General features: G+C 45.5%; 2 long non-coding RNA genes across 2 annotated transcripts; both read left to right on the forward strand.

Moving 5' to 3' along the window:
* The first annotated feature begins 1,369 nt into the window (after positions 1–1,369).
* LOC141025310 (uncharacterized) lies at positions 1,370–4,628 on the forward strand. Its single transcript, XR_012186794.1, has 4 exons — positions 1,370–1,863; positions 1,960–2,220; positions 3,016–3,106; positions 4,346–4,628. It is a non-coding gene; the product is annotated as an uncharacterized lncRNA (long non-coding RNA).
* A 2,999-nt stretch (positions 4,629–7,627) lies between these two features.
* On the forward strand, positions 7,628–8,638 carry LOC141025311 (uncharacterized). Its single transcript, XR_012186795.1, has 3 exons — positions 7,628–7,717; positions 8,118–8,193; positions 8,258–8,638. It is a non-coding gene; the product is annotated as an uncharacterized lncRNA (long non-coding RNA).
* Positions 8,639–10,375: the final 1,737 nt, after the last annotated feature.

The following is a 10,375-nucleotide window of genomic DNA, read 5'->3' on the forward strand; positions in this document are numbered from 1 at the left end:
GCCCACTACAAGCTTATTCTTTTCGTTGTTGGTTTTCCAACAACTCCGTTCAACTCTTCTTTGTAAGGATGCTTTTCAAATCCAAGTGTGATAGAAACTGTCAGTTGTTTCTCCCTTCTTTCTTTACAACAATCTAGCTTCTGTCCTTTCATTCCAGAGGCTTTGGGATGTTGTTATATTCGCCCATCATCTCATTTTGGAGATCATGTTCTTTTCCTTGCTTATCCATTTAACCGGAGTGTCGTGTTTTCATTCGAGCTCTCTCATCTTATCAAGTTTTGCCTCCTTCCTCAACCAGAGTGCGGTCTCAAATCTTTCTTACCCCTTGTGCCATTTTTTCAATAGTTCCGGAGGCAGTGTGTTGTTGATTTCATCAAGTATCATCCCATCTTCTCAAGTTCATGTTAATTCCTTCCATTTTCTATCAGAGTGCTGTCCAAATTATGTCATTCTTGTTCCTTGTTTCTCTTTTCTACCGGTGTGCTTTCATATTAATTTTGATCCGTTAAGCTCTTGTTTCATGTCCTTCAACCTACAAGGTTCTCGCAATGTTCCTTGTTCCTCTTGCTGAACGGAGTGTTTTAAATTTTGTTCACCTCCGTCGTGTCATTTCTTCAAGCTTTGTGACCTCTCAAGGTTCGTTGGTTTCACTCTTTTGTCAAAGAAGCAACTTTGTTTTACCTCTTCCTCTTCCGCTTTTCACTCTCGTGCCATCCTAGATCTCGGGACGAGATCCTCTTGTAGTGGTGGAGTGTTGTAACGCCCCAAGACCGACGCTCGAGAAGACTTCCATATATTTCGTGATCGCCGTGTGTTTCTTTTTGCTTGGTCTATTTAATTTGCATTGCATCATGTCATCATACGCTTTGCATCCACATGTTTTCATAAAACTTGCATTCGCTCGTCGTTGCCGTTTCTCCCTTTGCCTTCATCACCTTCCCACGGACCGCTTTGCCTTCGTTGACCGTTTCGGGACCAACCAGATTTTGTTTCCCTCTTGCCTGGCTTCCTAACCTCTCTGCACCTCCCGCAAACCCCTCGCAACCATGTCCGAATCTCCCCCGAACCCGACCCGGCCAGTCATCACCATTTGATCCGGATCAACCTCAAACATCCCTAAAACATCTTCGGTTTCTCTTTTGGCCTACCTAACCTATTCATCTTCGACCGTCCGATTTTGATCGGATGATCCAAAATGCTCCCTCCTATCTACATTCTAGTATATATAGCAGTCCACCCCTAGTCCAACCCTAAAATCTAGCTCCCTTATCCCATCACCCGCCGCCACCTTCCAAATCCTCCTCGGGATCTCTCCGGGTCCACCCACCTACCTCCATCGTTTTCCCCAATGGCCCAACCAGCGCCCCGCATGTTCGATCCGGAGGAGAGGAGCTCCTCCGTGCCTCACCTCGCCTCAATCTAGCAGCACGACAGCTCCCCAGCGCCCGCAACCGTCCTCCTCGCTCGATCCCGAGCGGGAGAGTACCCCGACGGCTCGTCCCCGCGCAGCCCGCGAGGCACCGGCCTCCTCAGCTCCTCCGGCCCTGCAACAACTCTCGCCGGCCCTTCTGCCGTTCGTCGCCGCCGGCGCACGCAGCCACCTGGACTGCGCCCCGTCTTACCCGTCGACCAGGACCGGCCTCGACCCTCTCTCTCCCTTCGTTCTCCTCCTCCTCTCGTTTCCCTCTCTCCCTGTCGCTCAAACTTTCTATCTTTTGAACAGAGTACGTGTGCCTCCTCCTTTAGCACCGCCCATGGCCTCGTCTTCGGCCAGTACGAGCCGTCCCCGGCCTCCTCCTCGTCGCCCACGCCATCGCCTTGCTCCACCCTCGCCGCCGTCCCGCCGGTGAGCAGCACCAGCAGGTCGTCCTCGCCGCACCTGCTCCCTTCCCCTTTCTCTTCTTTGCTGAAGCTTCCACGCTCTCACACGACTCTCTCTCTCGCTGTTCTCTGTTACAGCTCCCGGATCCGCACCTTCCTTCGTTCCCTGCACCGCCGCGTCGCCGGAGCAGGAGCTCCATCCGCTGCCGCGCCCTGCATCGCCTGAAGCTGCCCCGCGTCTCGCCTCTTCTATCTGCTTCCTCTGCATCGAGCGAGGCCAGGCAACCGTGCCCGCGTTGACTTCTCGTCGTGAGGCTCCAGTCGGCCCCCTCCCGATCTCCAGGCCCACATCTACCAGCCCGCGTCCAGCCTCCCCACCGAGCCGGCCCATGAGGCCTGGTGAGCCTTAGATCTAGCGCCCTCACCCTGTGCACTCTTGGGCCAGCTAGATTCGGCCCGATGTGGTTTTTTTTCCCTGCTGCGAATTTGTCTAATTTCCAGAGAAACCTGTTTTGCAGAAAACCCCCTAGACATCATGCATTTAATAACTCCACAACCGTGCATCGGTTTAAAATGATTTAAACATGTAAATTGCTTAGAATTTCATCTAGTTTCATAATAAGCAACTTTCATCCATGTTAAAAATGTTTAAATTGCTGTTTGTTTTAATTTGCATAAATGTCATGTTAAAATGGTTTATTTCATAACTAATTAACCGTAGCTCGGATTTAAATAAACTTTATATGTAAATGGGGTAGAAAAATGCATAGATTAACTTGGTGCACTTTATTTTGATGTTTAACAAAATAAAAATTGTGTTTATGGCAGAACAGTACCAAATCTAAAATATGGACATGAGGATTTTCCGGAATTGTTGTTTGTTGTTCCGGCCTCATTTAAACTTGCCTAGATAGGTAGTTTTCATATGCTTCACCCCTTGCCATGCTTAATAACATTTAATATTGTTGGGTACATAAACGAGAGAGAACTAAATAATTGATGTGGTGTTTCGTCAATATGCAACTCGTTGCATATTGAGCTCCACTTAATTTGTAGTATTGTTTGTTGCACTTTGCCATGCCATGCCTCTTTAAACCGGACATGCATCATATACTTGATTTTGCATCATGCCATGCTTATCTGATGGTTGTTTGCCATGTTGTTTGTTTCTTTCCGGGTTGCTTCTCTCGTTAGCTTCGGTTTCGTTCCGGAGTTGTGAGGATTCATTCGACTACGTCCGTTTGTCTTCTTCATGGACTCGTTCTTCTTCCTAGCGGGATTTTAGGCAAGATGACCATACCCTCGAAATCACTTCTATCTTTGCTTGCTAGTTGTTTCGCTCTATTGCTATGTCGCGCTACCTACCACTTGCTATATCATGCCTCCCATATTGCCATGTCAAGCCTCTAACCCACCTTTCCTAGCAAACCGTTGTTTGGCTATGTTGCCGCTTTTGCTCAGCCCCTCTTATAGCGTTGCTAGTTGCAGGTGAAGATGAAGTTTGTTCCATGTTGGGACATGGATATTGTTGGGATATCACGATATATCTTATTTTAATTAATGCATCTATATACTTGGTAAATGGTGGAAGGCTCGGCCTTATGCCTGGTGTTTTGTTCCACTCTTGCCGCCCTAGTTTCCGTCATACCGGTGTTATGTTCCTTGATTTTGTGTTCTTTACGCGGTTGGGTGATTTATGGGACACCCTTGACAGTTCGCTTTGAATAAAACTCTTCCAGCAAGGCCCAACCTTGGTTTTAACATTTGCCACCTAAGCCTTTTTCCCTTGGGTTCTGCAGACTCAAGGGTCATCTTTATTTTAACCCGCCCGGGCCAGTGCTCCTTCGAGCGTTGGTCCGAACCGAGCAACCTGCGGGGCCACCTCGGGGCAACTTGAGGACTGGTTTTACTCGTAGCTTGACTTATCCAGTGTGCCCTGAGAACGAGATATGTGCAGCTCCTATCGGGATTTGTTGGCACATCGGGCGGCATTGCTGGTCTTGTTTTACCATTGTCGAAATGTCTTGAAAACCGGGATTCCGAGACTGATCGGGTCTTCCCGGGAGAAGGAATATCCTTCGTTGACCGTGAGAGCTTATAATGGGCTAAGTTGGGAAACCCCTGTAGGGTATTATCTGTCGAAAGCCGTGCCCGCGGTTATGTGGCAGATGGGAATTTGTTAATGTCCGGTTGTAGAGAACTTGACACTTGACTTAAATTAAAATGCATCAACCGCGTGTGTAGCCGTGATGGTCTCTTTTCGGCGGAGTCCGGGAAGTGAACACGGTTCTTGTGTCATGGTTGTGCGTAAGTAGTTTTAGGATCACTTCTTGATCACTTCTAGCTTCACGATCGTTGTGTTGCTTCTCTTCTCGCTCTTATTTGCGTATGTTAGCCACCAAATATGCTAGTGCTTGCTGCAGCCCCACCTCACTACCCTTTCCTTCCTATAAGCTTAAATAGTCTTGATCTCGCGGGTATGAGATTGCTGAGTCCTCGTGACTCACCAGATACTTCAAAACAGTTGCAGGTGCCGATGATACCAGTGCAGGTGATACTACCGAGCTCTAACGGGAGTTCGACGAAGACCTTGGTCGTTACTACGTTTAGTTTTCCTGTTGATCAGTAGTGGTGCCCAGTTGGGGACGATCAGGGATCTAGCATTTGGGGTTGTCTTTTTTTATTTTGGTTCCGTAGTCGGACCTTGATTGTATTCTGGATGATGTATGTTTAACTTGTTATTTGTGTGAAGTCGCGATTGTAAGCAAACTCTTTATCCCATTCTTGTTCATTACATGGGATTGTGTGAAGATGACCCTTCTTGCGACAAAACCACAATGCGGTTATGCCTCTAAGTCGTGCCTCGACATGTGGGAGATATAGCCGCATCGTGGGTGTTACAGTTTTGGCCGGGGCCACGGACGGCGGAGGCAAGCTGCTCTGCCATTGGTTGCTGGCTCTTCGGGGAAGATTCCTAACAGTGTCAGCCGGGAGGCACAAGACGGCCATCAAGCCATCCGGTGTAGATCGGACAGTACCAAAATAGAATAAAATCGTGTGACGCCAATTTAGTCTCAGTCAACAGACGTGTGACCACTCTCGTACCTTGCCGTTGATCTCTTAGTGTATTTCTTCAGATCAAAGAGATGTGTCATTCTTAACATTATGCGTTATCTGCATCTTCAGCCACACCGTCTTCCGACTCACCGCAGCTGCTCCAACAATGGAAGCATACACCAGAAGGGAGCTATAGTCCCCACTCAATAGTTCCCTGCATCGAATGCGCGTGCCCGACATGGACAGCCACAACAACTTCAGGGCCATCGACAAGTCAGCACATGATGCTCACTCCTATGGATGGCGGACAGATAGGTTGTACCATCAACTTACTTGTGTGCAACATTTATGGCTTTGTTATTCATCTAAGCATGGAAAATAGATTATCACATTTCACTATGTATTCATGTTGATCTCTTACGGGTCTTGTTCAGGAGTTAACGCTGTTCCATAGTTCAGCTAAGATACTTGTTCTTTAGGTAACGTTGTTCCATAGTTATCATCCATCAGCCAATGCTATCCCACAGGCTGGTGATTATAGTATTATACCACTTCTAGTATTACCTATATTGTTCTTTAATACTTTTGTGTGCCATCTAATTAATCTCGAGTACAAACGATACATATTCTGTAGCTTTCATCAGTGTTCTCCCTTTAGTTTTTGACACCTGTTGCTGCTAGTTAACCCCCGTCCCACTATTTATGTCGTCTCCTACAGGCACTCATTACATAAATCTAACTACTAGTTGTATTCCATGCATGTCAGATATAATTGCACACACTGATATATCCACAAGAACCTCACGGAGCAATGTAAAGGCCAATAAGCTTGATGTCAATGATACCCAATATGATGGAACATGTAAAGGCAGTTCTTCAGAAGACTTGCAGAAAGATGTTGAATCCTCTTCACCCCACAAGGTCCTTGCTCTAACTTGGCCCGTGATATGGGTACAACATGCATATAATGTCATGGAGTGTATCTACTCTGTTGCAATGCCATGTGCTTAGCATGCTGATCATGCATGTAAATATGTCATGCCTTCCTGTTTTTCCATACCTATTCCATTCATGATAACATGTTTTCAAATTCAAGTACTGTCATTCTACTCTATCGCAATGCCATCTGCTTAATTTGGACATCATGCTTCTGAATATCTTATGCATTGTTATTCATCAGTATGTACTTCATCTGTCTACCATTCCATGTTTTTTTACATTGAAGTGTTGTTCTAGTGCTCTGTTGCAATGCCATCTTAGTTTCCCAATCATACACGTGTATGTTGCCTTAGTTTTTCTGTACGTATTCCGCTAGCATACAGTTTTACATTCAACTAGTGCTTTTTTACTGTGTTGTCCTGTCGTATCCCTAGCTCTTACACCATACTCCCTCCGTCCGGATTACATGTTGCCGAAATGGCTAAAAAAGGATGTATCTAGAACTGAAATACGCCTAGACCCATCCATTTTTTTCTGGATGGAGGGAATACATGTCAATATGTCATGCCTTTCTATTCTTCAGTACCTATTCCATCTCTCTGCTGTAGCATGTTTTATAATTGAAGCACCATTCTTCTATACAAGGCATGCAAGGGGAAGACGACTATGTTAGAATCTGAAGGGTTACAAACCAGGTCTTTGCAAAAGATCCAAACGCCAGGAGATAATAAACCAACTCCAGTTTTTATAGATACTGCTACAGCACAGAGAAACCCAACTCCTACTGATAATAAGCAGATTCCAGTGGCCAAAGAACTAGTCCGCTCCAGTCCAGCAAAAATATGTCAACTCCATTCTAAGAAGCGTGTGCGTATCCTTGCATCATGAAATTTTATAGCATGTTGATCATATTTTGTACATGTTTCTTACCCATCTCTCTTTTAGAAAATAAGCTTAATAGATAGAAGAAATTCTGCACTGGTATCGTCTGTGAGGAAAGATTCTTGCAGGAATTCTCTCTACTCCAATGCAGACGTAAGTACCTGTTGTATATCACTATATTTTTACATCAGCATGTATTTTGTTAATCAGCGTGAATCCAACCTTTATCTGATCTAAATTTAGTTGTAGCAAAATGTATGATTAAAGGCCACAATGTTAATTTTTGTAAGTAAAACTGCCTGGTAGTTTTGCATCCTGAGTTGCATGAGTGTATTATCTCATATCAGTGGGTTTGATTACTTTGGTTCTGCAGTGGGTTTTCAGTGTTTTTTTACTGTGTTGTCCTGTTGTATTCCTAGCTCTTACATCATACTCCCTCCGTCCGGATTACATGTCGCAGAAATGGATAAAACTGGATGTATCTAGAACGGAAATACGCCTAGACCCATCCATTTTTTTCCGGTTGGAGGGAATACATGTCAATATGTCATGCCTTTCTATTCTTCAGTACCTATTCCATCTCTGTTGTAGCATGTTTTATAATTGAAGCACCATTCTTCTATATAAGGCATGCAAGGGGAAGACGGCTATGTTAGAATCTGAACGGTTACAAACCAGGTCTTTGCAAAAGATCCAAACACCATGAGATAATAAGCCAACTCCATTTTTCATAGATACTGCTCCAGCACAGAGAAACCCAACTCCCACTAATAATAAGAAGATTCCGGTGGCCAAAGAACTAGTCCGCTCCAGTCCAGCAAAAGAATGTCAACTCCATTCTAAGAAGCGTGTGCGTATCCTCGCATCGTGAAATTTTATAGCATTCTGATCATATTTTCTACATGTTTCTTACCCATCTCTCTTTTAGAAAATAAGGTTAAATGATAGAAGATTTCCTTCATTGGGATTGCATTCGAGGAAAACATCTTGCGGGAATTCTCTGTGCTCCAATGCTGATGTAAGTACCTATTGTATATCACTATATTTTTACATCAGCATGTATTTTGTTAATCGGCGTGAATCCAAGCTTTGTCTGATCTAAAATTAGTTGTAGCAAAATGTTAAAGGCACCAGTATTGATTTTTGTAAAGAAAACTGCCTGGTAGTTTTGCATACTGAGCTGCATGAGTGTACTATCTCATATCATGCACATTACTGAATTGTAGTGATGCTCCGCTTGCCCATTCATTCATTGTGTCAATGTTGCTTTCGTATTACCTTACCTGGCTGATGATAGTTGTGCCATATTGTGTTAATTTGGTGTTGGCTAGTTGCCCAAACGTTCATTGTGCCAATGTTGCTTTCCTATTATCTGACTTGGCCAATGATAGCAATGCTAGTGTCTTAATTTGGTGCAGGCTGCTGAAGATTAGAAGACAAACTCTGAAAACAGCAAGGAAACCCCATTGTTTCTTTCCAATAAATCTAGGCCAGGTAATATGCCAATAACTCATGATTAATCTGTTTGGTTCCCCTCCTAATTTATGTTATGATGCAGTGGTCGAGACACTCTCCACTATCAATAATACAAGCCTGCCAAAATCGCCATCTGAATCTGTTCAGTATCCTCTGTCTCGAATGCAACGGAAAAAATGTATGTTTGTGAACCAATTAATGGCTGAAGGAATGATGGAAATGGTGGAGGAATCAGAGGTGCAGAGTCGTGCAACACAACATCTGATCAATGTTTTCAGAGACAGTGTAGCAAAGCAGCAAGAACTTGCCCACATGCTTATGGGTGTCACCCGTGCTGAGGTTGCAGATTGTGACGTTGTAGATCGTTCGGTTCTATTCATTTATTTGCACTGGGATCAATCTTTGATTGCCGAGTGGATGTAATTTCCTGTAATATATGCTGGATGTGCAACGTTTTTCCCTGTATGCCGTACCTTTGCTTGGTCGATTTTTGTCTTGTGCATAATTGCTCGTCCTAATGGGCTCAAATTATCTAATTTGGCCTAAAGACATGTACGAACTTTAGTGGGCCCATTAAGTTAATGGGCCGTTACCAGGCCGAAAGTTAATGGTCGGCCCTCTTAACTCCCGGGTCGTTAACAGGCTGACATCGAAGCTGGCAACAGGTGGGCCCAATTGATTTCACGGGCCGTTAACATGCCGTTACTAAGTTCGGGCTACATAAGGCCCGCTATACTGTGGGCCTTTAGGAGGACGAAAGAGACAGCGGGCTTGTACCGGACCATGAAGAGCATGGGCCGCTAAGAGGCCGAAAGTCGGGTCGTATTGTAAATGGCCCAACTGTGTTGTGGGCCTTTAGCAGGCCAAAAGAGAAACCGGGCTAGTATTGGACCATGAAGGTCATGGGCCGTTAAAAGGCCAAAACTCAGGTCCGACTACAAATGGCCCAACTCATTTATGGTTCGTTAACAGGCTGAAAGGCACACAGGGCCGGGAATTGGCCCAACACTTAAATGGGTTGCTAAAAGGCCAAAACTCATGTCCGACTACAAATGGCCCAACAGATATATGGGTCGTCACCAGGCTGAAAGACACACCAGGCCGGAAATTGGCCCAACACTTAAATGGGTCGCTAAAAGGCCGAAACTCAGGTCCAACTACAAATGGCCCAACTGATTTATGGGCCGTCAACAGGCTGAAAGACACACCGGGCCGGAAATTAGCTTAATATTTAAATGGGTCGCTAAAAGGCCGAAAGATGTACATCGTGAAAATTGGCCCATCCACTGAATGGGCTGTTAACAGGCCGAAATCTGATCGGGCCGATATTGAGCCCAAATATATAGCGGGCTATTAACGGGCTCGAACTGACGATGGGCTGGAATGGTGTCAAATCTTTAACGGGTCGTTGACGGGCCGAATTGGCACATCTCGTATGGGCCGTGGGCTTAAATGGACCTGACACAAGTAGGCCTTATATGGGCCGGCCTGCAATTTTTTACTGGGCCGGCCTTTTTCACCGGAATGGGCCACTATTGGGCCGTGCCACGTGTTGACCTATCATAGGCGCCTCCTGTCCAATGAGTGGATGACATCTGTCCCAACGGCGAGGCAACACGTGTTTCCTCCGGCCAATGATGATTTTACACGTGGAAAATCCCCATTGGCCCGGGCTGTTAACGGGTTATCGGATCCAAAACCGGACCCGATAGCTTAACGGCGTTCCGTTATGGTGGATGCCACGTGTCGGTCACCCTTGACGAAAGCACTTCTGTGATGCGCGATTTATCGTCATGGAAGTGGACACTTCCGTGATGATAATTTTGGTAATGTCATCGAACACTTCTACGACAGCACAGGTATGACTATCTTGATTCTATCATAAATTTGTCATGGATGTACATGCATGACAGAAAACGTGACCTACTGTGACAAACATGTATCATCACGGAAGTCTATTTTTTTGTAGTGGAGATTGCGGCGGGCAAGCGCGACCAGGAGGCCTTCACCTCACTTAGTGCCAAAAACTCTTGTCTCCCCGCCCAATCCTCTCCTTTAAGCGAGGCCTTGGACCTAATGCGATCCCTAGGAGGAATCATTGCCGAACTACGCCCAGCCCATACTAGGGTCTGAGAGCGGGGAATTTTACATCCCACCCACCACTCACTTCATAGCCACTGTCGAGGATTTAATCGACATG

Source organism: Aegilops tauschii, chromosome 6 (assembly GCF_002575655.3).
Source record: "Aegilops tauschii subsp. strangulata cultivar AL8/78 chromosome 6, Aet v6.0, whole genome shotgun sequence".
Lineage (NCBI taxonomy): Eukaryota > Viridiplantae > Streptophyta > Magnoliopsida > Poales > Poaceae > Aegilops > Aegilops tauschii.